The 21,015-nt window shown below is 44.9% G+C and overlaps 1 protein-coding gene and 1 pseudogene across 2 annotated transcripts in view; both read left to right on the forward strand.

The window, feature by feature from the left end:
- Utrn (utrophin) overlaps positions 1-21,015 on the forward strand; it is a 502,327-nt gene that overhangs the window by 19,325 nt on the left and 461,987 nt on the right. The gene's annotated exons all lie outside the window — the stretch shown is intronic.
- Positions 15,105-17,727, forward strand: LOC106026698 (cell cycle control protein 50A-like; annotated as a pseudogene).

Genomic DNA, 21,015 nt, shown 5'->3' on the forward strand with positions numbered 1-21,015 from the left:
AAACAACAACAACAACAAAAAACCAAACAGAGTTAATAACTCTGTCTTTCTCCAGGATAAGTTTTTTAACTTCACATCTTAATATTTTAGAGTTATTACTACTTAGTTGACTGCTAATGTTTTTCTTCCACTGCATCTTTGTTGTCTTTTTTTTTTTTTTTGAGACAGGGTCTTCCTTTTAGTGCAGGTTGGCCTTGAACTCACTTTGTAGCCCAGGCTGGCCTTGAAATTGTGGCAATCCTCCTGCATCAGCCTTCTGAGTGCTGGGATTACAGGTGTGTGCCAGCACTTGTGGATCCCCATTGCATCTTGCTCATTGAATAAAGTTTCAATAGCATTTGTATTTTTTTCTTATATATTCTAGAAGGACGACTGTACTTTAGGAAAACTTGGACAAATTAAAATGAGTAAAAAGAAAGTTTATTCATGTTTATGCAATACTCTGTAATCATTCCTTGAAAAAAGTAGCAAAGAAAGGTAATATTAATCTCATTTTAAAGTGAGGATAATAGTCTTGGACAGCTGAAAGAAAATCTATATGCAAAAAAGGGCCTGCAAAACTGTTTCAATGCAACTTTAATTGAAGAGTAGAATGTTTAATGTGACTCTGTGAAGATAATGTCGTCCTATATTACTGATTTCAGCTTCAACAGAGAGGACAGGGTGAAATGCAAATTAAAAATAAATTAAGAGCAGATGTTGAAAAATATCTTTCATTTAGGGAATAATTAAATTGTGGAAAGGTCATGGGAGTTTAGTCAGTAAAGCAAGGGTGCTCAGAAATCATAATTATTCAGCAAACAGATGCTTTTCTTACTGTGATGTTCTGTGTTGGTGGTCTTGGGAGTGGGAGAAAGAAGAGGCTGGTTTTGTTGTGCTGTTTTAAAGTTTCATCTTACAAATCCTCATGTTCAGCAGACCAACTTCAGATTCCGTGGTGTGAGCTGGTATTTCAGAAATGGTGTTTCCCTTAACTTTCAGTTTTCTTTTTGAGACAGGATCTCACTGTGCAGTTCTGGCTTGCCTTGAACTCACTGCAGTCTGTGGTTTCTGGGATTCGCAGTAATCTTCCTGCCTCGGCCTCCAAAGTGCTAAGAACATAGGCAGGCAGCACCGTGCCTGGCTTATTCCTTAATGTTTAAGAAAATACACAGGATCTCCTTTGAAAGCTCTTGCAAGCATTGTTGGGTTGTGTATTGGTGATGCCTAAGTTTTTGGTTTAGATCCATGGATCCATTTGGATCCATATGGTATGAATGAGACACAGGTCTGGTTATCAAATACGTGTCGCCTAGATAGGGCAGTTACTCGGAATTTGAAGAAAACAGCTCAAGCAGACAGGTACATGGTTTTGAAGTGGAGCAGCAGAAGCTGCTCTGTGAGCGTGTGGAAGGGTGCCTGATCCTGTGTCTAGGAGCCTCCATCCACCTTGGAAGTGGATTCTGTGAGCAGATCCGAGGAATGAGTACAAGGCAGAGACAGGCTGCAGAGTGCTGTTAGCATAGAGGAAATCAGGACACCTCAGAGTTTTGTCGGTAACTTTGGGAATGCTGGAGAATTAAGCTGGGACCAGTGAGTGAAGAGTGAGGTGTTAGGCATTTGGTTTATACTGGAAGGTAATGAAGAACCCCTGAAAGAGTTTAGGCATTGAAAAAATTTTCTGGTATACAGGAAATGTTGTATCAGCTATTCATATTTTGACAAATTGCTTTAGACTGGACTTTTTGTTTATTAATTTTTCTATCTTTCTGACATAGAATTTCACTGTGAAGTTTAGACTGGGCTTCAACTCACTTTATAGTGCAGACTGATCTTGAACTTGCAGAGATCCTCCTGCCTCAGCCTCCTGAGTGCTGGAATTACAAGTGTGTACCACCATGCCCACTTTAGACTATACTTCAAAAAGCAATCACAGCAGCATGGATAAATCTCAGAAACAATTTTGACAGCCTGACATGGTGGTGCACATTTGAAATCCCAGCGCTCAGGAGGCGAAGGCAGAAGGATTGCCATGAGTTCCAGGCCAGCCTGGATAACATAATGAGCTCAGTACCAACCTAACCTATACAACAAGGCCCTGACTCAAAAAACCAAAAGTGAAACAAAATAATTTTGAGTGGAAACAAAACTCAAGTTGTGTAATGAATTGAATGATACCATATATGTACAAAGTCCAAGTACTCTGCCAGAATGACTCTGTGCTGCTTATATACTCATAACTATGTAGCAAAATATAAAAGTATTCATGGAGATTACAGGTAGTGAATTATAGAGCTCAGTGGGGCGGGGGGGGGGGAGAGAGAGAGAGAGAGAGAGAGAGAGAGAGTCTTCCACTTCATCCATTGTATTGAATTCCTCCATAAATGTAAAAATAGCATCTGAAACAACTTAGAAACCATGTTAATGTGTCAAGGCTGGATAATGACTGTGGTAAACCAGATCCTTGGAAGAAGAATCCGAGCTGTGTGTGTGAGAAGTGTCCCTGAAGGGAGGAGGAGGAAGGATTGATAGACAAGTAGAGGCTGATCGATTGGATTTGGTGCATTTCTAGCCCAGAGAGGGAAAGACTGGGTTTTGGTGTGGACGAGACCAGGCTGGGGTTGCAGGCACTCGGGGGTTGGGAGGGGGGGACTGCTGCAGCTGAGGGTGAGAGATCCTGGAGCCCGAACCAAGCTGGCAGCGGCGGGGGAGCAGAAAGCGGGGAGAGCTGGGCAGTGCTGCCGCAGAAGCATTCAATTCAGACAGAAGTCCCCACGTGGCGCTAGGCTTAGGCTGAGTGGGCGCAAAGTTTTCTGAAGGACAAAATCTGTGATCCTGTCTGACCCAGTTTTGCATGTGATGAATTTTTATCTATTGATGAATCTTTCCCTTTTGTTGCTAAAAGTGGAAAATAATCAGCCACAAATTACTCATTAACAGTCTGGTTCAAATTTTATTTTATTTTTTAATTAAAGGAACTTAAGCTTCATCAAGCTCAGGTGGAGTGGGTCTCACAACGCTTGGTTTTTTTTCTGACATCAAAGGAGATTTCACCCCAAAATGCAGCTGTACTTGGCGTCACCACCTTTCTCGTGGCTTCTCTTCCCCAGCTGTCACCCTCACCATCCTGGGAAGGTCTCGCTTCTCCGCCATGGCCACCGCAGAGCACCTGCTGACCAACCTCACTCTGAATGTTCCTTCCTTCCCACCACTGCCTGCCCTTTCTTAGTGGCCTCAGCTCTTGGGTCACTGTCCCTCTCTGGAAGTTACTGTCATCTCAGTGAGCGTCTTCATTTCCTGAGCTTTTCCTTCTTCGCCCTTGTCTTCCACGCTGTGGTTCCATCCCGTCCCTGAGCACACCACCCTTTGGGGTGGCAGTGAACCTTGTGCTGCCCACCATGTCAGTGGTTTCTGGCTGCCTTTCGGGGAGGTCTCCAGCCCATCAGCGTGGCCCTTTTGTTGTGTTTTTCCCCTCATCTTGTCTTGTCTCAGCTCTTCACTTAGTCCTTTGCTTAGTCCTTTGCTTTCTAGTTCCATCGAAGCTGGGCCAAATCCCATGCCTTCAGCTGCACCCTGCTCCTTGGTCTGAGTTTCCTTGCAGAGGAAAGGGGTTGGAATGAAACACCCGGCGCGAAGTCTCAGTACAGCTCACCTCCCAGGGACGGTACCTGTTGTTGTCACAGGTAATTCTTTCACACCATCCCCTATTCCTGTAACATTCACCCCTTTTCCCCATCCTGACTCAGCTGCTGCCGCTACCTGCTCTTGTCTGAAGAAATCTGAAGCAAACTAAAGTGGGACTCGTGCGCTCCTGTACCGCATCCATCCCTAATGCTGTGTCTGTGTCAGCCAGACTGGATGCAAAGCCCCCGCGTCACTGGGCATGGTGGGCTGGACGTGCAGTGCTGCCCTCTTAGTTAGGAGCGATGTTCCCTCTGTCCTCTCCATCCCTGCAAGTTCCCCATTAGTGTGTCCCTTCCATGAGTGCCCAAGTATGCTTTGGTTTTCTTCTTCTAACGAAATTTCCATCTTGATCTCTCATCTCTCCAGCTCCGGCTATGTTTGGCTTCCCTTAAGGAAGGATTACAGTGTTTTATACTCCAACAGTTCCAATTGCTGTCCTCTGTCCTCTCTTAAAAACACCCCAGTCTGGCAAAGCCTGTCCTGGTCCACCAAACTGTTCCATCCAAGCTCCTCGAGATCTCCTCGGGGGAATCCCCACACAGTCTTGCGTCCTCCTAGATGGCCTGGGTCAGTCCCTTTCTCCTGCCGCGGGCATTCCCTTCGTGCGCCCTCTGGGACACCCACAAGCTCCTGCTTCTTTTTTTTGCAGTGTGGGAGTTGAACACAGGGCCTCATGCATGTGAGGCAAGCGCTGTACTGTGAAGCTTGATTTCCCTGTCCCTTTCTACTTTTTCACTTTGTGATGACTTTCAGTAAATGATCCCGGCTGACTTTAAACTTGCAAACCTCCAGTCTCAGCCTCTCAAGTACCTAGGATGACAGGTGTGAGCCACTGCGGTAGATTTTCATTTTTGCTGGTTCTTCCTGTCAGTGTTGGAGGGCCCGCGCACTGCCCTGGATCCTTGTCTCTTATCACCATTCCCTGAACGCTGACCTCACATTTCTCTCTGGTCCAGATTTCCCTGTCTTGGACTTCATCCTTATATTCCAGCTGTGTTCTTCAGTCTCCTGCCTGTAGGCCCAAACCTGGAAACATGAACTCTCAGTCTCCCCTTAACCCAAAGCAGTCTTGCCTGTGTCTGAAAGTCTGAAGTGAATATTTTTTCTTTCTAAATTACTGAGAGTCAGGTATTCTATGACAGCAGCAGCCAAGAGACTAAGACAGCCCACCAAGACTGGTCTCAACCCAGGTGTCCAGTGATCTTCTTTAGAGCAGAAGCAGACTGCACTATCTCAGGTTCACCACTCTGTAATGGCTCCCCACCGTACTCAGAGCTTTAGGGTCTGCAGGACCGAGGTGATCCTGCTGGGCTTCCTTTTGTGCTTGCCCCTGTGTGCCCGTGGCATCCCACAGGCATCTCCCAGGTCAGGGATTTAGCCTGGGAGCTCCTGCAGTGGATCCTCGTCCATGTGATGGAGGCCTGCCTCTCGGAGACCTGCCTGAGCGCCTTCCATCTGCTGTGCATGGCTTTCTCCTTTTGCAATCTCTCCCTCTCTAACAGCCTTGTTATTGATTTATTGCGTATGCTGCTGTCTCTCCCTGCTGAAAAGTAAACTGCGAGAGGGGGCAGGTATTTGGTCTAAGTTAAATTGTGAGTGTTCAGAACAGTGCTGCAGTTGTGTTTGATAAATCTGTGTTGAGTGAATAAACACATGGCATTCTTTATTGCTTTCAACATGTATGCAGTGCCTGAGACAAATATCAGTTAAATCCTGATTGTTTTTAGGTGATTGATTCGCTCCATGCCAGTCTTTGACTATGTTTCCCTAATGCTGATGACAGATGCCTTGGGGTTATTTCAATAGTCAGAAACGAAACCAGAAACCTGATGTCACTGGAAGGTGGCTCCATCTCAGTGCATGCCGACAGTCTTTACTTTTTCAAGATTGTTCTTTATTCAGTGATCGTATTAGGTTATGTTGCCATTAAAAATGCTCATTTAATGAGAAGGTGATGATAGATGTGACTTACGTATGAGAATTGTACTTGGAAAGCTTTTTTCAAAGGACTAAGTACTCAGAAAGGAAGTCTAGATAAGGTCTTGAAAGATGTGACCACTTCCCTTTGTTAGGGGGTTTTTATTTTTAATTTTATTTATTTATTTTTTGTGTAAGGCGAAACATCTTTCCTCAAATGAGGCCCATTTTAGGAATGTGACAATCTGGCAGGCAGTATGGCTTTCTAAACAGGCAGATTTGGGGTGTCGATGATGGCAGGCCAGGTGGTCCACCCCAGCTTGAGGGTCGTTCCTGTTTTTTGGGACATAACTTCCCCTCATTGCTTCTGTTGCTAAGTTCTCAGAAATCTGGGTGTTCTGTTAAAAGGAGTTTACTGTAATGTCAGAGAGGAGCCAGCTTCTCAGTTCAGCTCTGCAAAGAATACCAGCAGGACCTTGGGTCAGCCCCTCTGTCCCTCCGCACAGTGAGTGGGGTTGGTGGTAAGGTTAGCAACAGTGACCAGATGGCCAAACAGTCTGGAAAGCCAGCTCGCTAACGTGTGACCGTGAAGGCTGTGTTTGGGAATGGCTCAGTTCTGCTGCTGCTGCTGCTTCTTCATCATCATCATCATCATCATCATCATCATCATCATCATCATCATCTCTGCAGTTTCTCTTTGGTCTGCAGTGATCTTGTCACCTTTCCGAGTATTCTGCACACTTGCCATCTTGCGGGTGCTGCTGTTAGGATTATAGAAAGGATTATATGATGGCATTTGGGATAAGCCTGATATCTCTAAATTGAGTTTGGTGTTGGGTACAGCATATGATTTTACACATTATTGAAAAGGACGAGTAAGAAAAATCCCAGAGGATTTCAGTGTTTTGTTTTTAGCACTGTCTTGGGAGGCTGCTGTAGGGAATGGCTCAGAGCCGTGTTGGGTGTGGCGTGGGCTTGAATTCAGTCATGGCTGTGTGTCCCAGCTGTGTGAACTTGGGGCAGTTGCTTACCTGCTCCACGCCTGAGTTTTGTATCAGTAAAGTGTGGGGGGTAGTAAGCGTGTCTACGTCTTCTATTTTAAAAATGTAATGAGTTGATGTATGTAAAGCAGTGTGGTACCTAGGAGCACCTGATTATTCCTAACACACAAATACTTCCTATAATGTGGGTGTTCTTTCCAACTTTTAAAATAAGCATGTCACATTTTTTTTAAAAAATCATAGTGCACAAATAAAATTGTGGGGTAGTTAAAAAACATACCCAGAATTTTTGTTTTGTTTTGTTTTTGCTTTTTCAATATGAACTCCTTCTCTTGAGCATTTTCAGGTCATTTTGTAGGCTTTCAGGACATTTTATAGACTATGATAAATTCATGTGTGGAATTCTTTTAATTTTCTTCTGTGTTATTTAACTTTTTGATACCAGGAGTTAAACTGTGCTGCTGAGCTGTATTTCCAGTCCTGTTTGTTTATTTTTTGAGACCGGGTCTCACTGTGCAGTTCAGGCTGGCCTTGAACTCACCATGTAGCTGGCCTCAAACGCATGGATCTTCCTGCTTCAGCCTTGCAGTGCTGGGGTTGCAGGTGTGTGCCATTATGTCTACTTCTGTATTATTTATTAATTTATATTTTTTCTGATAGGAGTTTTGAAAGTATAACTGCATGGTATAGTGTCTCTCCACCTCTCTCCTCCCCTCTTTCCCTGTCTTTTCCTCTCCTTGCCAAATCTTTTCCACCAGCATTTTCTTTTTTTCTCTTTTTATGGTACGGGGGATCAAACTCATGATCTTGTGCTTGCCAGGCAGGCGCTTAAGCCACTGAGCTAAATCCCCGGTGATCTACGCAAGCATTTTCTTTCAATCATTTGTGCATGAGTTAGAGGAGAGGCTAGCAGGTGTACTAAAGAAACCTCAAAATACAGTGACCCAGATGCAGCCCAAGTTGATTTCTCTCTCACCTTCCGGTTCAGAGCTGGTGGCTGCTGTGCCGTGGTGAGCGGCGCTGGTCCACGAGGTCTTTCAGGGAACTTGAGTTCCACCGTGAATCCTCCTTCCTCCCTCTGTGCTGTCTCTGTGGTTCAGGCTCCTCTCTCCACCCCGCATCCAGGTTGTCAGCCAAGGAAAAGATGAGGATAGGAAGTGAAAACTCTGCCTTTTCCTTTCTCAAAGGCTGTGACCCACAACCCCTTCCTGCATCTCACAGCTTGCAGCTCAGTCTTGGGACCTCATCTGGTTGCTGGGGAGGTCAAGCAGTGTGGTTTGCGGCGAGCTCAGCTAAAGCAGGCTTTAGTGGGTTGGGGAGAAGGTTGTTCCTGATACTAAAAGAAGAGGAGGATGGATAATTAAGAATACTATAACAACATGGCGGGCCAGGCTTGAATTTGGGATTCCGTAGTTCTGCAGGGTTCAGTGCCTGACCGTGGTGGCAGGGAGAGGTGCCCTTGTGCCCAGCTTACAGACTCCCATGTGTCTCTCTGTGCGGGCTCCAGTCTGCACTGAGAAGGGCTTTGCACCTGGTCACCTGCTCAAACATCCCAGTCTCCTTGCCTCACTCCCTTGCAGCGGGGCGGTCGGTCCTTGGGCTGTGAGCTCAGTGCCTATTTGATACAGGTTAGAGGTCCTAGGGCCCTGGGCTGTGTTGTAGAAGGAGCTGCATGGCTCTAGGTCCTGTGATCTCTCAAAAATGGTCTGCAGGAGACCTGTCAGATGCAGTTTCGGACAGAGTCCTTTCTGGGGTAGGTCTAAGGGTGATCCTAGAAAGAGAATCATTATTACATGGATTCAAACCTCAACCCTGTTCACTTTCTCATGTTTCCACTTAATATTTGTCTCCACCATCTTAAATATACAAGTCATGCATTTAATCCACTCGAGAATATCTTTGAAATGAAATGGAGTGTCGCTTTAATGGATGCCATGGGCGGGAAGGAACAGGGAAAAAGGCTGGAGACTATTCACTTATTTAGCTTAAGGTTTTCAACAGTTTAAAAAAGAAAACAAAGCCTCCAAGTGGCCCTTGTGATTCCATGGCAGTTTGCCCAGACTAGAGGGAGCCAGTGTCTGGGAATCAACACTAGATTCACTTTGGTGAAATTGAGAAATAAAAAGTGACCGAACAAGTCCTAAGAATGTGGCAGGCGAAGTCCTGCAGAGGGCTGCTTCCCAAATACCCTGTCTCTCTGCTTGGCCAGCCTGGACCCGGGACACAAATCCTAACCTGTCCCCAGTCTGCTGACAGCAAGTTTCCTGGGTACTTGAGTAGTGAGTGCATACGACCCTCTTTGATTGACCAGCGATCGCTGCCTCTTTCAACTTGGATCATGATCTAAACTCTTTTTTCTTTTGATGTTTTTTGTTTTTATCGGTACCAAGGATTGAACTCACAACCGCACACTTGCAAGGCAGGAGCTTATGCCGCTGAGCTAAATCCCCAGCCCCTATGATCCAAACTGTTAATCCTTTATCCAAAGCTCTTGGAAGTGGGATTGGGGTGGCTCAGTGGTGCAAAGACCTGGGTTGATCCCCAGCACCGAGTAAACAGAAACAAGGGTGGGACGTGGTGGTGTATGAGGAGGATGGCTGTGAGTTCAAGGCCAGCCTGGGCGACATAGTGAGACCATCTCAAACAAAATGATAGCCTGGGAACCAGCTGTGGCTTTCTTTTTCCCCTTCCAAAACGTGATCCATGTATTGTACATTATGTAATACTGTATTTCCCTGGAGACTGGAATACCGCCCTGAAATTAAATATGCTAATATTTGTGCATCAGAAAGTATGCGTATTTACACTAAGTGGGGCACACAAGGTTATTATAAAAAGCTTCAGATCAGATCAGATCATGTTTTGCTGCCAAATGGGTTATGAAAAAACCCTTTGGTTTCAGGAGCTTTTCAGACCCTAGTGTTGGGCCGGGGTTGGGCGTCCGGGGCGGGGACTCCTTACTCAGCATGTCCTCCATGCTGCTGTATGTTTATTGCATGGACAGACCCAGGAAGATGATATTTTTTATCCTTACTATCCTTTTTTTTTTTTTTTTTAATCTTTTGAGACAAGATCTCACTTGTAGTTTAGGCTGGTCTTGATTTTACTATGTGGTTCAGAATGGCTTGAACTTGTGAGTCCTCCTGCTTCAGCCTACCCTGGAATTACAGGTGTGTGCCACCAATTTTTTTTGCTTAACAGATAGGGAAACTGAACATATCAGGTGGAGGGAAGACTGTAGAGCTGTGAAGTGTCGCAGATACACTGTTCTGTAGGAAATGCAGTTGTGCCCTGCCTGCCGTGGACTTCCCTTTTCCAATGACTTCATGGTGCTCCCGGGCCTGGCGGGACTGTAGGTCTGGGTGCTGCCGCACTGCTGACAGAGTGGGCAGCCGAGGGGTGAGGTGCAGGGAAGAGGAGAAGGCTCGTGTGTGGGGTGCGCAGGGACCTGCTGTCAGCGGAGGCCCACCTCCGAGCTGGGGCAGGGCCCGTGCTTGGGCAGTTGCTGCTGCGTGCTGCTGTTGTGTGCAGTGGTTTCCTTTTGCAAGTGTGAGGTGTGGCAGCTCCTGTGCGTGGCTGCGTGGACACAGTGCCCCTGCCGGAGAGGTACCGTTAGACGGGTACACTGCTTAGCGTTCTTTCCTCTGTCCTGCTGTGGTGGCTGCACTGGCAGACAACCACCAGGGCTGGCACAGTAGAACTCCACCTGGGAAGTGCCTCACATAGGGTAAGCCTTGGGACTTGGGTGGGATCTTCTTTGACAAATGAGGATGCGTGGTTGCGTGAGCTGTGAAGGTCCTCTGAAATGGTGGCTCACGGTTCTGTTGCCGTCCCTGGAGGCTGTTCCTTGCCTTCCCTCCTCTGAGTTGGAAGAGGCAGCAAGATTTCTGGATGTGTTTCCTCCAGGTGCATCCTCATCTGTGGTTATATTAAAAGTGGGTACAGCAAGGCACCATGGGGAGGCATTAAAAAAAAGACGAGGGAGGGAGGGAGAGATCAACAGAAGGGAGGAAGGAGGGGGAGATGGGAGGAGGAAAGACAAGGGGGAAAGAATTGAAAAAGAAAGGCCATTCCCACCAGGAGCTGGGCTCTAGCTCAGTGGTCAAGCGAAGAGCTTGGCTGGGTGCTGAGAGGTCTGGATTTAATCCCCAGCACCTCTGCTCTGGCACAGTACGGATCATATGTGGCATTTGGTGGCTCTTGCTGGCTCCAGAGTGTTCATTAGCTAAATGGACGTGGTCTGTATCACAGTGGGTTGCTGTGTGACTTAGGAAACTCTTGTGTAAAGAAAGCGTCGGAAATTAGAAAGTCTGGGTAAATGTACTAGTCTGCTGGTCACTTTGTTTTCAGCGTCTTCGTTTACATTACCTCCACTTAAAATTAAACACAGTCTGTTAAACTTTTACTTCAAGTAATGCACGAGTCCAGGAGTCTTAGCCAAAATCAATGTTTTTATTTTATTTTATTTTTTATTTAACAGGAAGCATCTGGATATACATTAACTTTTAAAATTGTAACCAGTTAGTTACACCATAAAAACTAGCAATGTGTGAACTAATTGGTTGCTTGCTCAACCAGCGCACATGAGGAAAATTAATTTTAGGTGGAGAAAATACTTCCTAAAGAAAATCAGAGGGAGGCAGAGAGCGAAGTATGTGTACTGAGCCTTTTCAAGTGTTACGTTTCACTTGTTCCCAACAGTTGTTCTGTAGGGAAGATACACTTGCTTCTGTTTCACAGGTGAGGAGGGTTTGACTCAGCTTTCATTATGTTTAGAAGACTCACCCCCCTTCCTGTCCCAAATTCTTATAGAAAGTCAGATTTGGGGGAAAAAGGCAGAGAGGGAAAGAAACATATTGATTTTTTTTTTTTTTTTTTTGGCCGTATAGGGGGGATCGAACTCAGGACCTTGTGCTTGCCAGGCAGGCACTTATGCCACTGAGCTAAATCCCCAGCCCTAGAAACATGTTGATTGCTCATGAAATGCTGCCTGCCTGATGGAAGGTGCCCTGTCCCCTGATAGAAGGTGCCCTGTCCCCTGATGGAAGGTGCCCTGTCCCCTGATGGAAGGTGCCCTGTCCCCTGATGGAAGCTCCTTGTCCTCTGATGGAAGCTCCATGTCCCCTTGTCAGTCCTAGGAGACAGATGGGTCTCAGCATTGCTATGAGAATAATGGTTAGTTACAAGGTTGACATTGTCTATAAATTTACAGAAATACTTTGTTCAAGTTCATGTAGAAGGTTCCTCTTTTTCTCTTAGAGGGGCCGGTGGTTTAGCTCAGTGGCACGCTGCCTGCCTGGGAAGTGCAAAGTCCTGAGTTTGATTCCTGGTTCAAACAAAAACAAACAAACAAACAAACAAAACAATGTAATGGGCCCAGGGATATAGTATAGTGCCTTGGTGCCTGCCTGGCAAGTGCGAGGTCTTGAGTTTGATTCTTGGTTCCAAGTATGGGGTGGGGGGCTTTTCACTTAGAACCTTGTAAATGGGACAAAGAATGAAAGGTGCTTCGTCAGCTGTAAGTCATATCAAGATAAGTAGAATTCTGACTTGTGGCAAAAGTAAGCCAGGCACAAGTAAATGAAATCATTAAAAAAAGAAAGAAAGAAAGGAGAGGAGAGGAGAGGATGTTCTCCAGTGGTTTGCTTTAATACAGGAGCAAAATTAAACTTTTTTTCCTGGTGTGTTGATAAATTGCCAAGTCGCTGTAATAGGAAGATGGGATTCTACTTTTACTTCTCATAAATTCACTTTCCAAAGTGGTTCTCGTACTTTCCTACCAAGGAACCCTTTGGTATCCCATCTGGTCTCACGGTACTTTTCCCATCGTGGTATGTAAATTTCTCCTCATGCAGCTAAATAAGTGTTAATGGAGCATCCTTTCTGGGTTTTCCCTCTTCTGTTCTCTTCCTGGAAATAGTTTCCAGGTGAGATGTTTTCTTCTGACAAACCTCAGGTCTGCCTGTTACCCTTGTTTGTCCTATTATCTCTTTTCTGAGCTTCATTTTGGCTCAACTTCTCTGCTTTTAGGATTTTTAAAAAATACCCTGTGATAGACACGGAAAATTCTGGGCAGCCATTAGTTTGCCGGGTTAACACCGTTAAGGATGAACTGCTGTGGATTGCTCTCTGCTTTCTCTTTAGAGAAACGTTTTCCTTCAGGGTATTCCTTCTTTCTCACTCCTTTAGTTTTATTTAGGGAATACAACCAATTAAGTTTTGCTCAGTTTAGTTCCCTTATAATGTTCCCTGTCTTTTGTTCACTGCTATAAACAAGTGAGGCCAGGAGCTTTTCAGGGAGAATTTTGTATACCACAGGATTTGTTTGAAACCTGGAGTGTCTGTACCTTCGGTTTTTGGCTTCAAATTATTTAAAGTAAAAATTGGAGTTATAAAATCTAGGAACCGGGAAGAATAAAAATAACAGTTCTTCTGTGTTTTGATGGGTCTCTGGCATTGTGAAAATTAAATGAGTTAGGAGTTGACCTGTACCGTTAGAGACGGTTGCCTTTGTCCTTGTCATTATTGTCATTATTTCCTTTTGCCATTCCTGCTCTGTGCTCTGTCCTTTCTGTGTCATTTGCTCTTGACTTTCTACAGGTTGTCAATAAGAACAGAGGGGACGTTAGACCCAAGTTACTGGGTCTGCTTGAATGGGCTTGGACTTACATTTTAGGCCACTAATTATGCAAATAATAGAGCATTACTAACAATGAAATAGCAGAGGATTACTAAAGTTATTTATTTTTATTCTTAATTGTGATCAATCATCTTCATAATTATTATGAAATAAATGGTAATTTGCCTGGAATGTGCCTGTACTTAGACATACACAATTGGACATTCTAGTTAGCTTTCGCTGTGTCATAGTAAGGAACAGCAGGGATTCTGTGGCAGAGGACCGCTTCTCCTAGACAGGATAACAGACGTACAATCATTCATCAAGGAAATTGCTGCCATGCAAACTGCTCCCCACGCCTTCTTTTCAGTCCCGGTGTGGGCTGTCTGGGTCTGGGTTGATAATGAACGAGCTTATGTCTCATTTAAGCCTGGAGCATTGACCCAAGTTGGCTTTTACAGATCTGTTAAGTACTCTCCCAACTCCTGCAAATCTTTCAGTGCTTTATTGATCAAGTTCTCCTATTACCTTTCCCAGCTCCTGGGGATGGAGTTGGGGGCTCTGCCTCCTGAGCGCATGCAAATAAGCCGACTGTCCAGCTGTTTAGCATCTGCTGATAATTTAATCATCCCCATCTCTTCGTATTAAATGCATTTGCATATGTTGTAGTGCTTGCTTCATTTTAACCTGAAACACTCTAATGGTTTGGATCTGAGGTGCAGATTTCCCAAAGTCCCCTCTGCTAAAGGTTTGCTTGCCAGTCGAAAACACTGTTGGAAGTTGCTGGAACCTTTAGGAGATGGGGCCTGGTGGGAAGAAGTGAGGTCATGGGGTGTGGTCTAAAGGGCTGTTGGGACCTGGCCCCTTCCTCCCAGTCTCTTTGCTTCCTGGTCACCATAGGTGAGAGCTTTGCTTCACCATGCTCTCCTCACTGACCATGACATTCTGCCTCACCCCTGGTCTCACAGCAGTACTAGGTGCGATCTCTAAAACTTGAGCCAAAATAAACCTTTCCTCCTTTAAGTTGATTATCTCGGGTATTTTGTCACAGTTCTGGAAAACTCACCAACTCAGAGATGACATGAAATAATCAGATATGTAAAAAATATTGCTGTAGTAGGAAGCACAGCTTACTGATTTTTGCATGCTGTGTCCATCACTTTTATGGATTTACTGTTACTCCTCCCTTATACATATGTGTTTGTATACAAATGCACATACACATATACCTGCATGTATATGCTGTGTTTGTGTATGCAGTACACACATGAATTCATTAATTATCACAGTGATCCTCGGAAGGAGGCAGTCTTACTACCCTCACTGTACAGTCAGGGAGCCAGGCACAGTTAAATGCCCATCTAGTATGGCTCAGTAGTGGGTGTCGGATCTGGAATTTAAGCCCGGGTAGCCATGTCACCTGCTTTATCACTGTTGTAGTGCTTCTCAGTGCTCAGTCTCTTTAACTCCAAGCAAGTAATAATGGTAGTGAATATTTGGAAAAAGTAAAAGAAGAATCAGAGGCACAAGCTCAACAGATTTATTGTGGAACAGACCTGAGAGGGGGACGGCTGTGGGCTGAGACCAGCTGCTCTCACACAGGTCCCGGGGGCTTTTGTAGGGTTATAGGGAGGGGGGTTGAGTGCAAGGGGCTTGTGGTCATGGTGGCCCAAGGACGGGACTTGGGGAAGCTCAGGAGCCAGGGCCCCTATCACTAGCAGGCTGACTCTGCCCTGAGTCTCCAGGTGCGGCTCTGTCAGGAGGGGCCGCTCTAGAGGGGTCTCTGTCCAGGCTGGTGGTGGTCAGATTCCTTTAGCGAAGAAGCTCATAGTTATTTTCTTATGAGACAATCAGAGAAAAAAAAAAAAAAAAAGAACCTGGTCTGTGTTTTTTTTTTTTTTTTTTTTTTTTACCATTTATGGATTCTCTCTCTCTCTCTCTCTCTCTCTCTCTCTTTCTCTCTCTGTCTCTGTCTTTGGTGTGTGACTTTTTGTTACAGAGTTTGCTTCTCCTATTGCCTGTGTGATCTTTCTGGCCCCCTGCAGAGGGCCCCACTGTGCATCTGTGGTTTCCAGATTGTGGGTGGCTTTTCACAGATGCTCTGTGGATCACCTTAGGACCAGGCATTTACTTCCACCATCGAACCTCTCCTTTGCCCCGTCACCAGGGGTTTGCATGTTTCCTTGATAGCTGAGGGAATAAAGGAACCTGATTCTGCAGGCCTACACGGGGCCCATGAAATGAGACTGACATTTCGGTGGGTCACAAGGTGGACAAGAGGTAAAAGTAGATGTCTTGGGCTCTTTGAAGTCTCTGCCTCAAGCAGTTTTGGCACATAGGGACCATGTGCCTTTGTGAAGGATTCTCGTGCAGAGAACTCGCAGAAGAGGAACTGTGGAGGGTGCTGATTTTGATCCTTCCCAAAGGCATTGCCAGTCCCCTGTGCACATACAGAAAGTGGCCCAATTCTGGGTTGCTTAGCGACTCATGATCTAGTGCCCACATTTCAGGAACAGAGATGTGTGTGGCTCTGCAGGATTACCTTGGTGATGCAATTTATTGGTTATTTATTTATATCTTGGTAATTCTCAGGTTTGGTGATTTGCATGATAGTGCTTCCTCTGGGAGGCTATCTACTTGTCACAACCACTATGTAAATTGTGAACTAAATGATATATTATGTGTAAATATTATAGGAGACATTTTTTTTTGTACTGGGAATTGCACTCAGGGCCTCAGGCTTTCCATGCATGTACTGCTGAGCTATATGCCCAGCCCCCTAGTTTGTAAATATTATAACATTATGTACCTCCATTCCTCTTACTCAATTAAGAGTAATTGAGTCCTGACCCTTCTGTAGGGTCAGGGGTCAGGGGTCAGGGGTCGAGGGTTGGGCTCCCTCCCTGGGCAGAACACCTGAGCTTACAGAACTGCGCCCCGGGGTCTGATGGCGATGAACTGCAAAGTCCAGGACCAGGTGGAAGGCAGGGGGTGTGTGGGTGAGGGAAGGGGTGGATGGATAGGGGGTGTGTGTGCACGGGACACCACAAAGACAGGGAGGCCACCTGTCAGGGCTGGCACGGTGCTGCCTGTGTTCTCCATAGTCGGCTTCATCTTCATCCCCATTGGCATCTTTGTCACTTCCAACAACATCGAGAGATGGAGAGTGATTCCAGAGGGACAGAGCCTTCCCTGCCCTGCAGTAAATGTGATACCTCGCGTTTGCACCCCCGGCTTCACACTGCAAAAGGGGTTTGAGGCCAATGTGTTCATGTATTTTGGCCTGTCTAATTTCTATCAAAATCATCGTTGTTACATGAAATCTCGATGGGGATTCCCGTGCTTTGGTTAATCCCAGGAAGGAACGGGCGCCCTAGTGAGGAAATGAAGACTACTAGTTGCCCCTTGTGGAGCTTTTGCCAACAGTGTGTTTAATGATACCTTGGAATTGTTTCTGGGGTCCGGTGAGTCTGATCCCACACCTACACCTGTTCTTTTGAAAAAGAAAGGTATTGCTTGGTGGACAGATAAACAGAAAATTCAGAAATCCTCCTGGAGGAGGAAGCCAGGAAGAACAATTTAAAGGAACAGCAAAACCAGTAAACTGGTTTAAGCCAGTGGTGTGCTGGAGTTGAATGAAGATAACAATGGCTTCATAAACGAGGATTTTATTGTTTGGAAGTGCACTGCAGTGTTGCCTACTTTTCAGAAGTTGTGTCATCTGATAGAGTGGACAAATGACTTACATCCAGTGTTACCAGCTGGACAGTGATATTTGGATATCACATACAGTTACCCTGTGCATACTTTTGATGGATGCAAACAGATAATCTTGAGTACTATCTCATAGATGGGAGGAAAAAGTCCATTTTGGGAACTTGCTTACATCACCGTTGGATCAATCTCTTTTCCTTCCGGGAGTTGTTCTGTTAGTAATTAATCATAAATATAGAAACAGTAGTGACACTGCTGACACACAACATTTTGAGGTTGGCACATAAAACTTCTTTTAAAAAGCAGTCTCCATCCTTTGTTTCTTTCCTGTGGATGACTTACACAAATAGAGGATGGGTGTAAAATTTAGCTGTGCTGCTATCAATGCTGAAACTGCTAAAGTTGCATTTTAATGTTTGCTTCTTGCTGGGACAGTGCGTAGCGCTTCTCTCAGGTGACGTGCGTCTGCTGCTTCTGTGCTGGTGCTGTGCTGATATATCATGTGGACGTGTGATGCTGGACGTGTGTGCCTGTTGTGTGATGAAGGGGACTGTAAGACGCATGTTTTGCTGCACAGCTGTAATCCCATCTTCCGGGAGCCCAAGGCAGGAGGGTCGTCATGCGTGCAGGGCCAGCCTGCACTGCATTGTGAGATCCTCTGGCCAAAAAAAGGGCACAAGTGCAATCACTTGCTAACCTTTCAGATTCAGAGTAATGGAAAGATGGAGAAGGATCAAATCTTTGTTTGTTTTTGGTACTGGGAATTGAAGAAAGACCAAATTTAATAAAATGTCTTCATTTACAAAAAAAAAATTGAAGGAGTAATTGAGTGTTATAATTAATAGAATTCTGTCATAATTACCAGAATATCAGAGCACTATTTCCTCCCTCAAATTTGTGATAGGGAGGAAGAGGGCAAGGAGACAGTTGTGTGAGTATCTGTTTTGAATTTTAGAGGGTAGTAAATATCCTTAGATTACAATCCATGCGACACAACATAAATTTTTATTTTGTGGTAAAGTTTTACACAATTTAGTAATCATTACTTTTTTTTGCTTGGTGCTGGGGGTCGAACTCACAACCTCGTGCTTGCTAGGCAAGCGCTTATACCGCTGAGCTAAATTCCCTGCCCATCATTATGTTTTTTAAAAGCTTTCAGAAAAACTTTAAGTTTTAAAGAAAATGAAAGGATACTGTTTTCTATTACTTAATAATATTTTTGTGATACATTATATGTATTTCATAACATGTGCAAATGTGTTTTTAAGCTTCCATGACTTCTCGAGGGTTAATGAAACTGGTTGTATGTAAACTCTAAACCAAGAAATTTGGGCAGTAGCTTGCAATTTTATAAATATACTGGAAAACCTTATTTTATTAATTCAAGCTAATTAGTTCAAGTTATTCTTCCTTAGGTAGACATAAGCAATTTCCCTGGGTTTTATGGGTGTTGTTGGTATCTAACTGTGAAGTTTTTTCTAGTTTAAAAGTCAGTCTTGAGGAATTTCTTCTTTTTGTGCACCTTACTGTCAGAAATGCACACGTTCCCTTTCAGCCAGAATGGAAAATGCTTTTTTGTTTTCAGTAATTGTAGGCAGGCCTTTTTGTGAGTCAGCAGGCTTCGCGGAGATCTGAACATTTGGGTGATAGAACTTCTACTTTAGATGATTTTCCCCTTTCATTATTAATATGCTCAATAACTTACAATCATTTTTTATTTAGTAAATGTAAGTGAACTTTGAGTTTCTTGGTTTGCTTTAATACACATTTTTAGGGATCAAATGTATTTAAAATTTTGATAAAGGTTTGGTGCAGTTCAGGATTTTCAGTACATAAAGTGAATCTGCATTGAGAACCCAAAATATCAGCTATAATTGGGCTGCGCTGAATCACCAAGTATAAAATAAAACTTCATATTTGAAAGTAGGGGAGAGGGGCTGGGGATTTAGCTCAGTGGCATAAGCGCCTGCTTTGCAAGTGAGCAGTCGTGAGTTTGATCCCTGGTACCGATAAAAATGAAAAAGACAAAAAAAAAAAAAAAAAAAATAGGGGAGAATAGCTTTAGGCTCTAACTATAAAATTTCCCTCTATGTGAAATCACTGAAATCCTTCTGTAAATTGAAGTCAGATTTTAAGTTGGACCTAATCTCGAATTGAACAGTTAGCTGACAGTCGCCAGCTGATGTTAGTAAGGTGACTTCACAAAGTCTGATTTTGGCTGTAAAATATTTGTGAAGGTCATCTTTTGGTTTTTGCAACCATGAGAACCATGTCCTGCATGCAGACTGTCACCATGTGAAATCAGTGTCAGGTCTGTTGTGAAGAGACATTTTGGAGTCTTCCCGAGCGTACTTGGAAGAGAACAGAAGTTGTAGCAAAGCAGTAGAGTGAGCTGTGTTCATCGCCGCTTGTTGTCATAGTGCTATTATAATTGCAGTAAAAGAGCAAGAAAACAGACTTTTGGCCAAAGGGAAGTGGAGTGGAGGTAACTGGGGGGAGCGCCCCCAGGGTTCACTGGGATGGTGGGTGTAGGGAGGCACTCTTGGAGGGTAGGGCCTGCCCCTGGGGACAGGGTGGTTGCTCTTTGAAGGTCACTCTTGTGTGGTCCCTTGAGAGAGGGATGTTGTAAAAGGATCGAGTCTGGCTCTTGTCCTCTTTGCTTCTGGTTCAAGATGTAATCGCTTGCTTGTTCCCACAGTCTGACTTGCTGTCTGGATTATGGGATGCTGCAGCCTGTAATTGTGCTGTTTGGACCTTAAACCTCCAAAGGTCTGAGCTAAAGGAGTGTCTGTTTTTTATAAGCAGCATGCTTCTGGTCTTCCTGATAGCCCTGAAAAGCTAGTAGAGGATAATAATGGTGGTGTGCCTGCTGCTGGGAGGACCAGGGCAGTGGTCACGATGGCCTCCTCATTCACCTCACACACTGCACGCTATTGCACTGAGTGAGCCAGACCCTCTGCGTCAGGTCACAAAAGCTTGAGAGAAATTTGGGGCTAGAAGTTGGAGATTTGTTGAGAATCTCTAAATGGCGCATTCTGACACTCAGTCTTTCCCTTCTACTCCACCTGCACTGGAAACAGGTGCTTATGTGTTACCTGGAAAAACGGAACTCGAAGGTGGGATTCCTGGCCATAGAGGATAGCAAGGTACTTACTTGACATCAGGAAGATGAAGTGGCACCAGGATGTCCCCAAATTCCTGAAGCTGTGTGCCTCTCCTTGCCTGCCATCCCTGATAATTAATAGATGCTTTTGCTGGGAGCGTAGTACAGTTACAGTGTGTAAACTGATCATTCCTTAGGAGTCCACTGAGAGCAGGTGACATTATGTCTGCTGTGAAATGCTGGTGTCTGGCAGTTGTCACCAGATGTTTGGGGACGAGGGGGAATGGAAGGGAGAGGAAAGGGAAATAAAATGATATACCAGGACCCCATGATAGATATATTCATTTTGAATGACAAATACACTAATTAAAAAAAAAAAAAAACTACACCAAAATAACCAGTAACCATACGGAACTTATGTAAGGCCCGACAAACCTCGGGGCTTTAGCGTTCATCTGAATCATCACATTTTGTGTGGCTTGTAAATACCCACATTTGTTTTGGGGCAGGGTTCTTCTTCCCACAGCAGCCACACATTTCCCTCATTTCTAGCGAGGGTGGTGATGTGGTATATTTCGCTCCTTAGTAGTGGAATGCGACAGCGAGGACCCGAGGCTCTGGAATGAGCAGAGGTTTCATGCGGAACCCATGTCTCCCTCCGGCATTTTCTGGCTTACGCACCACTTGGAGTAGTGCATTGCCTCCTGCTCTTCTCACATAATTGTGGCTAGAGGCTGTGAGTCACAGAGAGGCAGAGAATTTGGAGCCCGAAGATGCTGGGAGAGACTGGTTGGTCCAATTCCTTCGCCTTGGTGAGGAATTTCAGTGCTGGAGGGAGAACATTGCTTTCCTGAGATTAAACAGCTAGATGCCACAAGTCCCAGACTTAATTCTTCTGTGTCTTTGGGTTACCTGGACACTTTTTGCACACTTTCCCTGGTCGTCTGGTGGATTTGTGCCTGAGAGGGATGATGGCATGATTGCCTGTTGAGAGTGAG

This window comes from Cavia porcellus, unplaced genomic scaffold (assembly GCF_034190915.1).
Source record: "Cavia porcellus strain 051 isolate PalLab524CR breed Dunkin Hartley unplaced genomic scaffold, mCavPor4.1 scaffold_22, whole genome shotgun sequence".
NCBI lineage: Eukaryota > Metazoa > Chordata > Mammalia > Rodentia > Caviidae > Cavia > Cavia porcellus.